Source organism: Sinohyriopsis cumingii, chromosome 7 (assembly GCF_028554795.1).
Source record: "Sinohyriopsis cumingii isolate HCF-2022 chromosome 7, ASM2855479v2, whole genome shotgun sequence".
Classification (NCBI taxonomy): domain Eukaryota; kingdom Metazoa; phylum Mollusca; class Bivalvia; order Unionida; family Unionidae; genus Sinohyriopsis; species Sinohyriopsis cumingii.
The window spans coordinates 24,999,728-25,012,016 of record NC_142967.1 but is presented as its reverse complement, the minus strand read 5'-3'; positions in this window follow the sequence as shown (position 1 = coordinate 25,012,016).

The following is a 12,289-nucleotide window of genomic DNA, read 5'->3' as shown; positions in this document are numbered from 1 at the left end:
CCATACGTCGAGGATTTTAAACAAAGACAGAAAGAAGAATTTGGATAAATTTTTAAGACAGCAGAAAGAAGCAGAACAAGCTCGTCTCCTTCAACAGCAACAGCGAGAAAAAGAAGGGGCAAAAAGGAAACGACATGAAGAAGCAGCAAAGAAGAAACAGAGTCTAAGAAAGATGGAGGACAGTAAAATAATCTTACGGTGACAGTACTCTTAGATAATTTGGCAGAGTTAAGTAGTCTGAAACAAATGTATCAGACTTCCTTACTACGACCCAAGAGAAAAAGACCTTCCCGAGCCAAACAGCCCAACCCTGTTGCGACACATGAGATACCACCACTAGTAATTTCTACCAAATCATTGACAGGAACAAATCCAGAAGTAGGCCTTGGTCGTGGCAAAGGCTTAAGGCAATTAAAGCTGATGACGTTCCGTTCCTGAGTTATATATATATATATATATATATATATATATATATATATATATATATATATATATATATATATATATATATATGGTCCTTTTCAGGGCCACCCACTTCTCTGGACAAGAGATAGCATTCATTTTGTCAAAATCAATTAAAACTCAAAATCCCTTTTTATTGCCCCATAATGTACGTGTGTGAATGCGTGAGTGATGGTCCAGATTCTTAAAAAAACAAAACCAAGAGCCACTTACGTTTTCTGTCTTGTACTATCCAATACACAACTCAACACTTAAAAATGTTCATAGATTTATGTCTTTCTTCACTCTCTTTATTTAATTTCTTCACTTTCACAGGTTTTTCCTCCTCTTCTTCCTCACTTTCTCCTCGTCTTCTTTTCGTCTCTTTCTGGACGTGTTTCGGTTCTTTCTTTTGAGAGAATACCTCTTCTTCCTGTTCAGAACCAATGTCTTCCTCTTGCTCATGTTGCTTTTAGGGCATTCTGAAAAACAATGTCTGTTCTCTTGAAAATGTGACATGTATCTTGACTTTTCCCTCTTCTGACACCTGTCTTGCTTTATTGATGGTCTGGAAACTCTATAGGCCAATGCCCTTTCTTCTTACAGATATAGCGAGGATCTTGACTTTTATCTCGAAAAGAGGTGGAGTAGTCCATCGGCTTGTCTGAAGAAAACTTTCGTATGACACCTCGCAAAGCTCTGATCAGAAGTTCGATCTGTGAGGGATCTTCCATCGTTTTGGTCGGTTTGAGAGTGAAAGGACTACTGGGAGAGAAGACACTGACCCTTTATATAGGAACGACCCTGGTTTGACATGGATATAGGGACCCGTGGCGTTTAAAATGTAGTCATTTGACCTTTTGCAGTCAGGATGAAACGATCGTATCATTTCGTGAAGAAAGCAAAAGAAAGTAAGAGGTAGAAACGTGATTTATCGCCTCGCACAGTAGCTGAAGTCTTGGCTCAAATTCATGTAAGCGATTTTGAAGAAGACATGAGTGAGCCCGAATCCAGACCCAGAGAATCTACAACCAACTGAAGTTCACCAGTAAACCCTGAAAAGTATTATCACATTCGAGAGACGGAAAATCGCTCCTCTAGAAAATGTAAAACTACGGCTTACACGTACACGGTGAAGTTTAAAGATTTCAAGCCCGAAGTACCATTGGAGAAAGCAGAGGGGGTCATCACCAAGGTGTAGGATTCTTTACTAGGCAAACTGAAACGACAATGTGAAGCCAAAGAAGACGATCGCATGAGACTTTCCATTCATCACGGCAGTTTGAAGTCCCCCCCCCCCCCCGTTTGGATTGAGTTTAACGGCATAGCAGAATTGACACCTTCTAAAGTCATCGACAAGATTCAACACGTGCAACAATCCAACGACAAGTTTCACATCACCGATGGAAAAACTACACTGTTCATGACCCGAGTGTCTCTTCCTCAAGGGACAGGATGCAGAAAGGTGTAATTGCAAGACACCTTCATAGCATCAAGCGTAGCCTTGTCCAAATTAACAACCCTTAAGACCAGATGTGTTTAGCCGGTGCCATCGTGGTGGGACGAACGTATGTCGACAAGAACGACAAGGCAGAATGGAAAAAGCCTGGAAAACTATTCAAAAATCGAACCGAGCCAAACAACGAAGTGGAGCAGATCTCTTGCTACAACAAGCGGGGTTATCCAAAGACACACCGTGTGGCATTCCTGGAATGCAAAATTTGCAAGACGTCTTGGCTCCACGCTGCACCTTGATAGTGCACCCTCATGAAGTGCGTGGACCTCTGTTGTTTCGAGCCAAAGATTTCAAAGACGGAAAATACATTCACGTCTATCATCACAATGAACATTTCGATGCCATTACCAGTATCACCACATTCTTAGGATACAGTTATTACTGTGAGAAATGTGACTATGGCTATAACAATCGAGAGGAATACAAGCATTGTGGATCGAAATGTGAGGGATGTTTGACCTCTCAACCCTGTCTGAACGAAAGACAAGAACGGGTGCATTGCCCTGCTTGTCAGCGCACTTTTGTCAGCCCTGCCTGTTACCAACAACATCTAAAGTCGCAACGTTCAAAGAAGTAAAGTGCTTGTCAACTCCTGAGATTGTGCCCTACTTGTGGACAAGGTATACGTACCAATATTGCAAATGCACACGTATGTTCAGGGAAAAAAAGATGCCGCATTTGTCGCCAAGTCGTAGACTTGGAACGCGAATGTTACATTCACAAATACTATTCCAAACATCAAGAGCAAGACGATGATCAGAATAAAGGCAATTATATCTTCTCCGATTTAAAATGCATGCAAGAGACCGGTATTCATATTCCTAATCTCTATGTGGCTCATCCAGCTTGCGAGAAGTGCATCCAAGAGCCTATATTTAGTCATTGCCCTAACTGTAGCAAGATTCCTGGAGGAATCGAAAAATTCTTTTGGGAACCAAACGCACTAGCTGATGCCGCTCAATGGATCTTAGACCCTATCGACGAGACGTGGAGCCAAGAGGACATCGAACGTTACGGAGCTTGTCATCGCCATGACACGGTGATCGCTCATAATTTCTGGGTATGCGATGGGAAATTTCTTCTCGGGTACTATACGGAACAAAGTACCGAACGTCCTAAAGTTAATTTGAATGGAGCCAAAATCATTTCCATGCAAGTGGATCAAGTGCAGTTTAAAGATTCAGTGAGTTACTTGGCCATGCCATTGAGCCAAATGCCTAAAACGTTTGGAATGATTGAAATGACCAAAGGTTATTTTCCGCACTTTTTTCAATACAGAAGCCAATCAATATGCCGTTCTACTCCATTTGCCTGAGGCTCGCGACTACCACACCGACAACATGCGTACCAAACAACGGAAAGGTTTCTATCAAGCCCACGCCTCGGACCCCTTCGATTTTCAAGAAGAAATGTTAATGTATTGTCGTTCCCACGTGCACATTTTATGGCGTTGCTGTGGAAAATTTCGAGAACTTAAACGCATGGTGGAAAGTTACAAGCTGGTGGACCAACTGAAACCGAGGGACAGTTTGTACGGAGGACGGACAAATGCTACATGTTTGATGTACCAAGCCGACGAGGAGAAAGGAGAATAAATCAAATACTTGGACGTGTATTCGCTGTATCCTTATGCGTGTAAATATTGTCCCGTTTCCGCAGGGTACACGAAATTGATGACAGAAAACATCGACGTGGACAACATTCGACAGTACGTAGGATTGAATAAATGTAATGTCTTGCCTCCTACGGACTTGTACCATCCCATTTTACCTCATCTTTGCCAAGGAAAACTGATATTTCCCTTGTACCGTACTTGTGCCGAAACGTGCAACCAAGACCAACCTTGTCAGCACACCCAGGAATAATGCGCATTGACGGGAACGTGGGTCAGTATGGAATTGAGCAACGCTCCGGACCTGGGATACCAATTGTTAGAAATGTGCGAAATTTACCACTTTCCCAAGATAGAATAGTACAAAAGGGCGACGAGACAGAGAAGGCATTTTCGCAAACTACATGGATGCCTTTTTGAAACTTCAGCAAGAAGCCAGCGGCTATCCTTCCTGGTGCCACACTCCCGAAGGCCAAAAGAAATTCAAAGAGAGCTACTGGGATCAGGAAGGCTTCACCTTAGACCACGTGGAGAAAAAGGAAGGAAGGTGATCGTTTGGCCAAATGATGTTAAATTCCTTGTGAAGTAAAATAGCACAATGACCGTGTTTACCCATGACGGAGTATTTGACAGAACCTTCCCGCTACTTCCAGATGATTCACGACAAAACCAAATACATGAAATACGGGGACGTCTTTCGTGAGGACTTGATCTTAATCAATTGCGAAGAAGAACTGGACTTTTTCTGATCCGACGAATTTGTGTATTTGTCATCTTTGCGGCTTACGTGACAGCCCATGCTCTGTTAAAATTATACGAAGCTTTAGAACTGTTAGTAGGTCGCGTCCTGTACTTTGACACGGACAGTTGCATCTACATCGATCGCCTGGATCAACGTAACTCTGACATTATGGGAGACCGTTTAGGAGCCTGGACGGACGAGCACCCACCTCGACGGCAAGATTCTTGCTAGTGGCGGTCCCAAACATTACGGCTACGGATACCGGGACAAACAAAGATAAGTGCACACGGAGTGTAAAGTGAAAGGATTGACTCTCACTTATCGCACCAGTCGAGTGGTGAATTTTTAGCATACTGAAAGAAGCCTTGCAGTCAAGACAGGATGGAAATTTTAATGTAACCACATACGAACCGCACAAGAGTGTACGTTTAACCACACACCAAAGTGTCAGTCGGCCTTTAGAAAAAGTGTATCAAATCGTGTACCACAAGCGATTACGGCCTCCTAGTTACTTCACTTTGCCGTACGGACATGTCGATATTAGTCAGCATATTTAAAGGGACAACGTCCAAGACTGATAGTTCATTGTAACTACCAAGATCAAGGAAGAAAGATAAATAGTTTTAAACAGACATCATTCAAGTTCGGTGATTCTCAAGTGGAGTGCGATGCTGTGCCTTGCGATGAGAGTGATGTCGTACGCTGTGTCCTCAACAATTCAGTACCACATCATGGGAACTTTGCTTTGACTACTACTACCACTATACCTACCATGGAAATTAATGATGTGCGTGTCAAACCTGACGGATGCGAAAGCCATGCCAATCGTTACATAACAGCTTATCACTTTACTGGTTTTCACTGTCAATATCATCCTCTACGTGAAACCATGCAGCTACCACTCTACGGATGTCATCCAACCCTAAGTAAGCTCCTGCGGATTTCACCGTATCCTTGTCGAAATGTGTCTGTGAAAGACTAACATTCTCTCCCTGTGCGTGTGCCTGAATACTGCGACTTTGAAAGTCGATTCCAAGCCATCAACGAAAAATGGCCTAAATATATGGGAGGACCTACCCCCGAAGAATTTGCCAGAGCCGGATGTTATGATTTGCTAAATAACACAAAACATGGTTTGGTCTAACTATTTAATGGCTAGGTTTAACTGACTCCAAACGGAGAATACCCACGCACAATAGTTTCTCACGTTAATGTTATCATATGGCACATTTGGTTACACCTGAATTCGAGCCTGCAGCTGACCTTAGGTGACCTGTAACTGTCAGACCATTTGTAACAACAGAATGTTAATACCGTATATTACCAGAACTTCCCCTAAAAATGAGTTTTGTGCTTTTCTTTTAAATTCACATATTCATTTCTCCTTTTCTTTTTAATAAATTTGTATACATATTACTTGACAAAGTTCTATTTTGCACACGATATATATATATATATATATATATATATATATATATATATATATATATATATATATATATATATATATATATATAGAGAGAGAGAGAGAGAGAGAGAGAGAGAGAGAGAGAGAGAGAGAGATATTTCAAGAGTTTCTGGCGAGTTGTAAAAGTTCTACTAATTGTAGTTAAAATTAAGTTCTAGCCCTATGACACTCAATCATTCTTACACTCAGGAAAACAAATACATGGTGATATATTGGCATTGTCACTTAAATCTATAGTCCTAATAGTTTGTTCTTCAATCCAGATGTTATCACTGCATATAAACTAATGTGATATAACAGATGTATTATTATGTTCTTAAACACTTGCAGTTTCTAATATTTACCAGACACAATTTTTGTAAATGAGAAAAATTACCGAGTCCATGTAACAAAATCTCTTTATCTTGCAGGCATTTTTATTAGACGTTCACTCCTTGTTCGAATCCCTCCTGTCTGGTTTGGCTCATTGATGACCAATGGCGTCTTGTCATTCAGTTAAATGACCTCCTTCTTAATATCTTCATATGTATCATATAGCTCTGGTAATGTCGCTTTTGTTTGTAACATATGTCTTCGGTTTCTAATGTATATAGTACCATCCTGTGTTTTCACATTATACGACCTTGGAGTGCTACTTTTTCTGACGACTACAGTTTGTTCCCAAAGATCTTGTCTTCTGATTCTAACTTGGTCTCTAGAAGTCAGATTTGAAAGCCCTTTAGCTGTTTGGTCGTACTGTTTCTCTTGCTGATTTTTTCTTTTCACCCAGTTTCCACCTTAGGTTTCTTTCTTTGATAACTTGTGGATGTAGCTGTATGATGGTAGTAGGTAAAATCGATCGAAGTCTTCGACTCATCAGTATTTGTGCCGAAGATCCTATATCGTCAATTGGTGTATTTCGATACTCCAATATCGATAAATATGGATCTTTTCCATCTCTCTTTGCCTTATTGAGAAATCCTTTGACAGTTTGAATGACTCTTTCTGCTAAACCATTAGACTGTGGATACTTGGGACTTCACGCAGCGTGTTTGAATCCCAGGTTTTTGCAAACTTACTATGTTCTTTTGAGGAAAACTTTAGTCAATAGTAGTGAATGGGGATACTAGAGCCTCAATGGGAATTAGCATTACAGACCCCCCCGGGAACATATAGCCTCAATGGAAATTTAACATGGAGAAAAATCGTGGGAACATATAGCCTCAAGGGAATTTAACATGGAGAAAAATCGTGGGACGATATAGCCTCAAGAGGAATTGAACATAGGAATAGGGGACTGTATAGCGTCAAAGGAATTTAAACAGGGTGGGACTGTATAGCGTCAAGGGAAATTGAACATGGGATTTTTTTTTTAAATTTAAAAAAAAATAAAAAATGAAAAAAGGGGTAGGCAATTGAAAGTCATTCTCTTTTCGAGAAATGTGAGTGGCCCTGAAAAGGGCCTTTGGGTTTATGTTAATATTAATATTAACATAGATGGCATCTGTCACATCTTCTTCTTCTTCTTAAACTCCTTCTAACTGCAGGTCCATACACAAGTACCCTCTTGAGACATCCTTGTCTTTCTATGTAAACTCTTCTCATCCATAGACTAGTATCTGTCCTATCAACAACAGTCCACTTGGACCGGATATACATGAGCATGTCCGTCCTAAACATCATTGAAGACACAAGGGTGGATGATTCAACTGTGGTCCACATCTTGAGGCGACGAGAACAGGTGAATCAATGCAGTGAACTGCGCTTATTTATAGGTAGAGGAAGGATTGAAACGGATTGAGTTCATTCAAAAATCCGAACACGCGTTACAAAATTCAGTAAGCCCGCATCCAATCCGAAGAGAGCAGTCTGTGACGTCACGTGGTCTATATAGATTGTTAGCGCTTGTGTGCAGTCAATCTATGCGACAGTGATTCAACATGACGGAAACTCAGAAAACGATCCATTGGGGTGCACCAGCAGTGGAGACCGCCCAAGGGAACCCGGACTTACTTTCAGAAGAGGTGAATTGGGATTTTGTGGATTTTCTTACCTCGCAAGAATTTGTTCCGGAACCTTCGTTACCTTCTTCATTACCGCAAGTGGAGAATTTTAGACAGAGACAGAAAGAAGAATTGGAGAAATTTATACAACGACAAAAGGAAGCGGAACAAGCTTTTCTCCTGCAGCAACAGCAACAGCAACAAGAAGAAGAGATAAGAAAAAACAACAAGAAGAAGAAGTAGCAGCAGCAGCAAAGAAACAAGAGGGTGAAAATCAAACGGTCACGGTACTGTTGGACATTTTAGCGGAGTTAAGAAGTCTGAAACAAATGTATCAGACTTCTTTATTACGACCGAAGAGAATACGACCTTCCCGAGCTAAACACGTTAACCCTGTGACTAAGCCTACCGTACCACCCTTAGTGATTTCAACCCAATCATCATCATCAACATTACGCAGTCCAGAAGTAGGCCTTGGCCGAGGCAAATGCTTAAGGCAGTTAAAGTTGATTGCTTAAACTCACCCCTACACCATAAAGAAAAAAGGCCCTTTTCAGGGCCACCCACATTTCTCGAAAAGAGATAGCCTTTCAATTTGCCAATAACTCAAAAAAATCAACAAAAAAAAAAACATTTTACCCCCTATAGTACGTGTCTTTGTATGAGTGCGTGAGTGTACGTTCTTATTTCAAAATCAAAACTCAAAGACGCTTACCTTATATAATTAATTTATTCTTTAATCCATTGTTACAATCCAATTCACAATTCACATCAGAACACTTTAAAAAAAAGTTCATTGACTTCTTCTTTCTCCTTGTTTAGTCTCTCTGTTTTTTTAATTTCTTCACCGTCACAGGCTTTTCCTCTTCTTCCTCCTCACTTTCTTCCCTTCTTCTTTTCTTCTCCTGTTTCTTTTTCTTCACCTGTCTGCTTTCTTCCTCTGCAGAATCCCTCCCTTCTTCCCAATAATCCCTCTCTTCTTCTCAAGAATCCCTCTTTTCTTCTGACTCCTCTTGTTTCCTTTTTGGGCAATCTGGAGACCAATGTCCTTTTTCTTGACAATAATAACAGGTATCTTGACTTCTGTCTTTTTTAGCCCCTTTTTTTCTTTTTTGACGGTCTGGACACTCTGAAGACCAATGCCCTTTCTTCTGACAGATATAGCAAGTATCTTGACTTTTATCTCGAAAGGAAGGAGAGTAGTCCGTCGGCTGGTCTGAAGAGAATTTTCTAATGACCCCTCGCAAAGCTCTGAAGAAACGTTCGATTTGGCTAGTCTCTTCCATCGTTGTGCTCGGTTTGAAAGTGAAATGAATAGTGAAAGGACAAGACACACACCCTTTTATATACGCTGGTCTGCCATGACTATAAATTAGTCCATGGTGTTTAAACTTGAGTCATTTGACGTTTTGCTATCAAGATGAAACGATCCTATTCATTCGAGAAGAAAGAAGAAGAAAGTAAGAGGCAGAAACGTGATCTATCGCCTCGTACCAGGGCTGAAATCTTGGCACAAATTCATGCCAGTGAGTTTGAAGAGGACATGAGTGAACCAGAATCCGAACCCTCTAAACCAAGTTCGTCACCCTTAGTCAACCCTGAAAAATACTATTCCATTCGAGAGACGGAAAAGCGCTCCTCTAGAAAATTTAGAACCACGGCTTACAAATACACAGTGAAGTTTAAAGATTTCAAGGCTGAAGTGCCGTTAGAGAAAGCAGAAGTGTTCATCACTGGGGTGTGGGATTCTTTGCTCACCACACTCAAGCGACAATGTCAACCCAAAGAAGACGATCGCTTGAGACTTTCCATACAACATGACGGTTTGAAATCCCCTGTTTGGATCGAGTTTAGCACCCCTGCAGAATTGACCGCTTCCAAAGTCATGGACAAGATTCAACACGTGCAACAATCTAATGACCAGTTTGACATCACCGATGGAAAAGCCACATTGGACATGACCCACGTCTCTCCTCCTCAAGGGACAGGACGCAAAAAGATGTTATTGGTGAACGAGCTTCGCAGCATTAAGCGTAGCCTCGTCCAAATTCACAACCCTCAAGACCAGATGTGTTTAGCTCGAGCCATCGTGGTGGGACGAACCTATGCCAACAAGAACGACACGACAGAATGGAAAAGAGCCTGGAAAACTTTTCGACAATCGGACCGAGCCAAACAACGAAACGAAGCAGAACTCCTGTTGCAACAAGCTGACCTATCCAAAGACACACCCTGTGGCATTCCTGAGATGCAAAAATTGCAAGATGCCCTAGCTCCACGATACACCTTGAAAGTGCACCCTCAAGAAGTGCGCGGACCTCTGTTGTTTCGAGGCCAAGACTTTAAGGACGGAAAATACATTCATGTCTATTATCACGATGACCATTTCGATACCATTACCAGTATCACCGGATTCCTGGGATACGGTTATTACTGTGAGAAATGTGACCATGGTTATAATAATCGAGAGCAACACAAACATTGCGGATCGAAATGCTCAGGATGTTTGGCCTCTGCACCCTGTCTGAGCGAAGGACCAGTGCCTTGTTCAACTTGTCTGCGCACGTTTGTCAGCCCTACCTGTTACCAACAACATCTGAAGACGCAAGGTTCACAGCAGAAATGTGCTTGTCAACTCCTGAGATTGTGCCCTACGTGTAGACAAGGCATACGCACCAATAGTACCAAGGCACACGTATGCTCAGGAAAAAAAATGTCACATTTGTCATCACATCGTGGACTTGAAACACCAATGCTACGTGCAAAAGTACCAACTTCCACCAGAGAAAGAGGACGGTCACAAGAAGAAAGGCAATTTCATCTTTTTCGATTTCGAATGCATGCAAGAGACCGGCATTCACATTCCTAATTTCTTCGTGGCTCATCGAGCGTGCAAAAAGTGCATTCAAGAACCTATCTTCAGTCATTGCCCTCACTGCAGCAAGATTCCTGGAGGACGTGAAAAAATCTTTCGGGGACCAAACACGTTAGCCGATTTTGCCCAATGGGTCTTAGACCCCATCGACAAGACGTGGAGCCAAGAGGACATCGAACGTTACGGAGATTGTCATCGTCATGCCACGGTGATGGCTCACAATTTCTCCGGATACGATGGACAGTTTCTTCTCAGATACTATACGGAACAAGACACCGAACGTCCTAAAGTCACTTTGAACAGAGCCAAAATCATTTTCATGCAAGTGGGACAAGTACAGTTTAAAGATTCGATGAGTTACATGGCCATGCCTTTGAGCCGAATGCCTAAAACGTTTGGAATGACAGAAATGGCTAAAGGGTACTTTCCACACTTTTTCAATACGGAAGCCAATCAACACGCCGTTCTACCCCATTTACCTGAGGCTCACTATTACGACCCCGACAACATGCGTACCGAACAACGAGAAGCTTTCTACGCTTGGTACCAGGCTCACGCCTCGGACTCTTTCGACTTTCAGGAAGAAATGCTAAAGTATTGTCGTTCCGACGTGGCCATTTTACGACGATGCTTTGGAAAATTTCTAGAACTGTTCATGGAACACGGAGGGGTCGATCCTTTGAAAGAAGCTTGCACCATTGCCAAAGCGTGCTCCTTAGTGTATCGACAACGATTCATGCCTGAAAACACCGTGGCTGTCATCAGCCCTCAAACGACCCACTATGTCAAACGTCAATACTCGGTCAAAGCCCTACGTTGGTTACATTACTTGTGCGACAAGGAAGACAAGTGGATTCAGCATGCCCGCAACGGAGGGGGTGAAAAGACCATCGGAACGTATTCGGTAGATGGCTGGGACTTAGAAAACCCAAAGATCGTGAACGAGTTTAACGGTTGCTTATTTCACGGATGTCCCGTCTGTTACCCTGACCGTGGCACTAAAACTCAGTTTTTACAACGAACCATGGAAGACTTGTACCAGGACACTTGTCAGCGACGCCTAAAGTTGGAACAGGAAGGATATCAAGTGGTGGAAATGTGGGAACACGAGTACGATCACCGTATGAAAACCGATCCCGAGTTTAAACGCATCGTGGAAAGTTACCAGTTCATGGATCCGCTGAACCCGAGGGATAGTTTGTACGGAGGAAGGACCAATGCCACCTGTTTGCTGTACCAAGCCGACGAAGAGAAAGGAGAAGAAATCAAATACTTGGACGTGTGTTCGCTGTATCCCTACGTGTGCAAATATTGTCGCTTTCCTGTAGGGCACCCGCAATTGTTCACGGAACACATCGACCTGAAAAACATTCGACAATACGAAGGCTTGATCAAGTGTAAAGTTTTGCCTCCCACGAACCTATACCATCCCGTCTTACCTCACCATTGTCAAGGCAAACTGATGTTTCCATTGTGCCGTACTTGTGCCGAAACGTGCAACCAAGACCATTCTTGTCAGCACACCCAGGAAGAATGTGCCTTGACGGGAACCTGGGTCAGCGTAGAATTGTTCAAAGCTCTGGACATGGGATACCAACTGTTAGAAGTGTACGAAATTTGCCACTTTCCCAAGACGCAACAATACCACAAGGG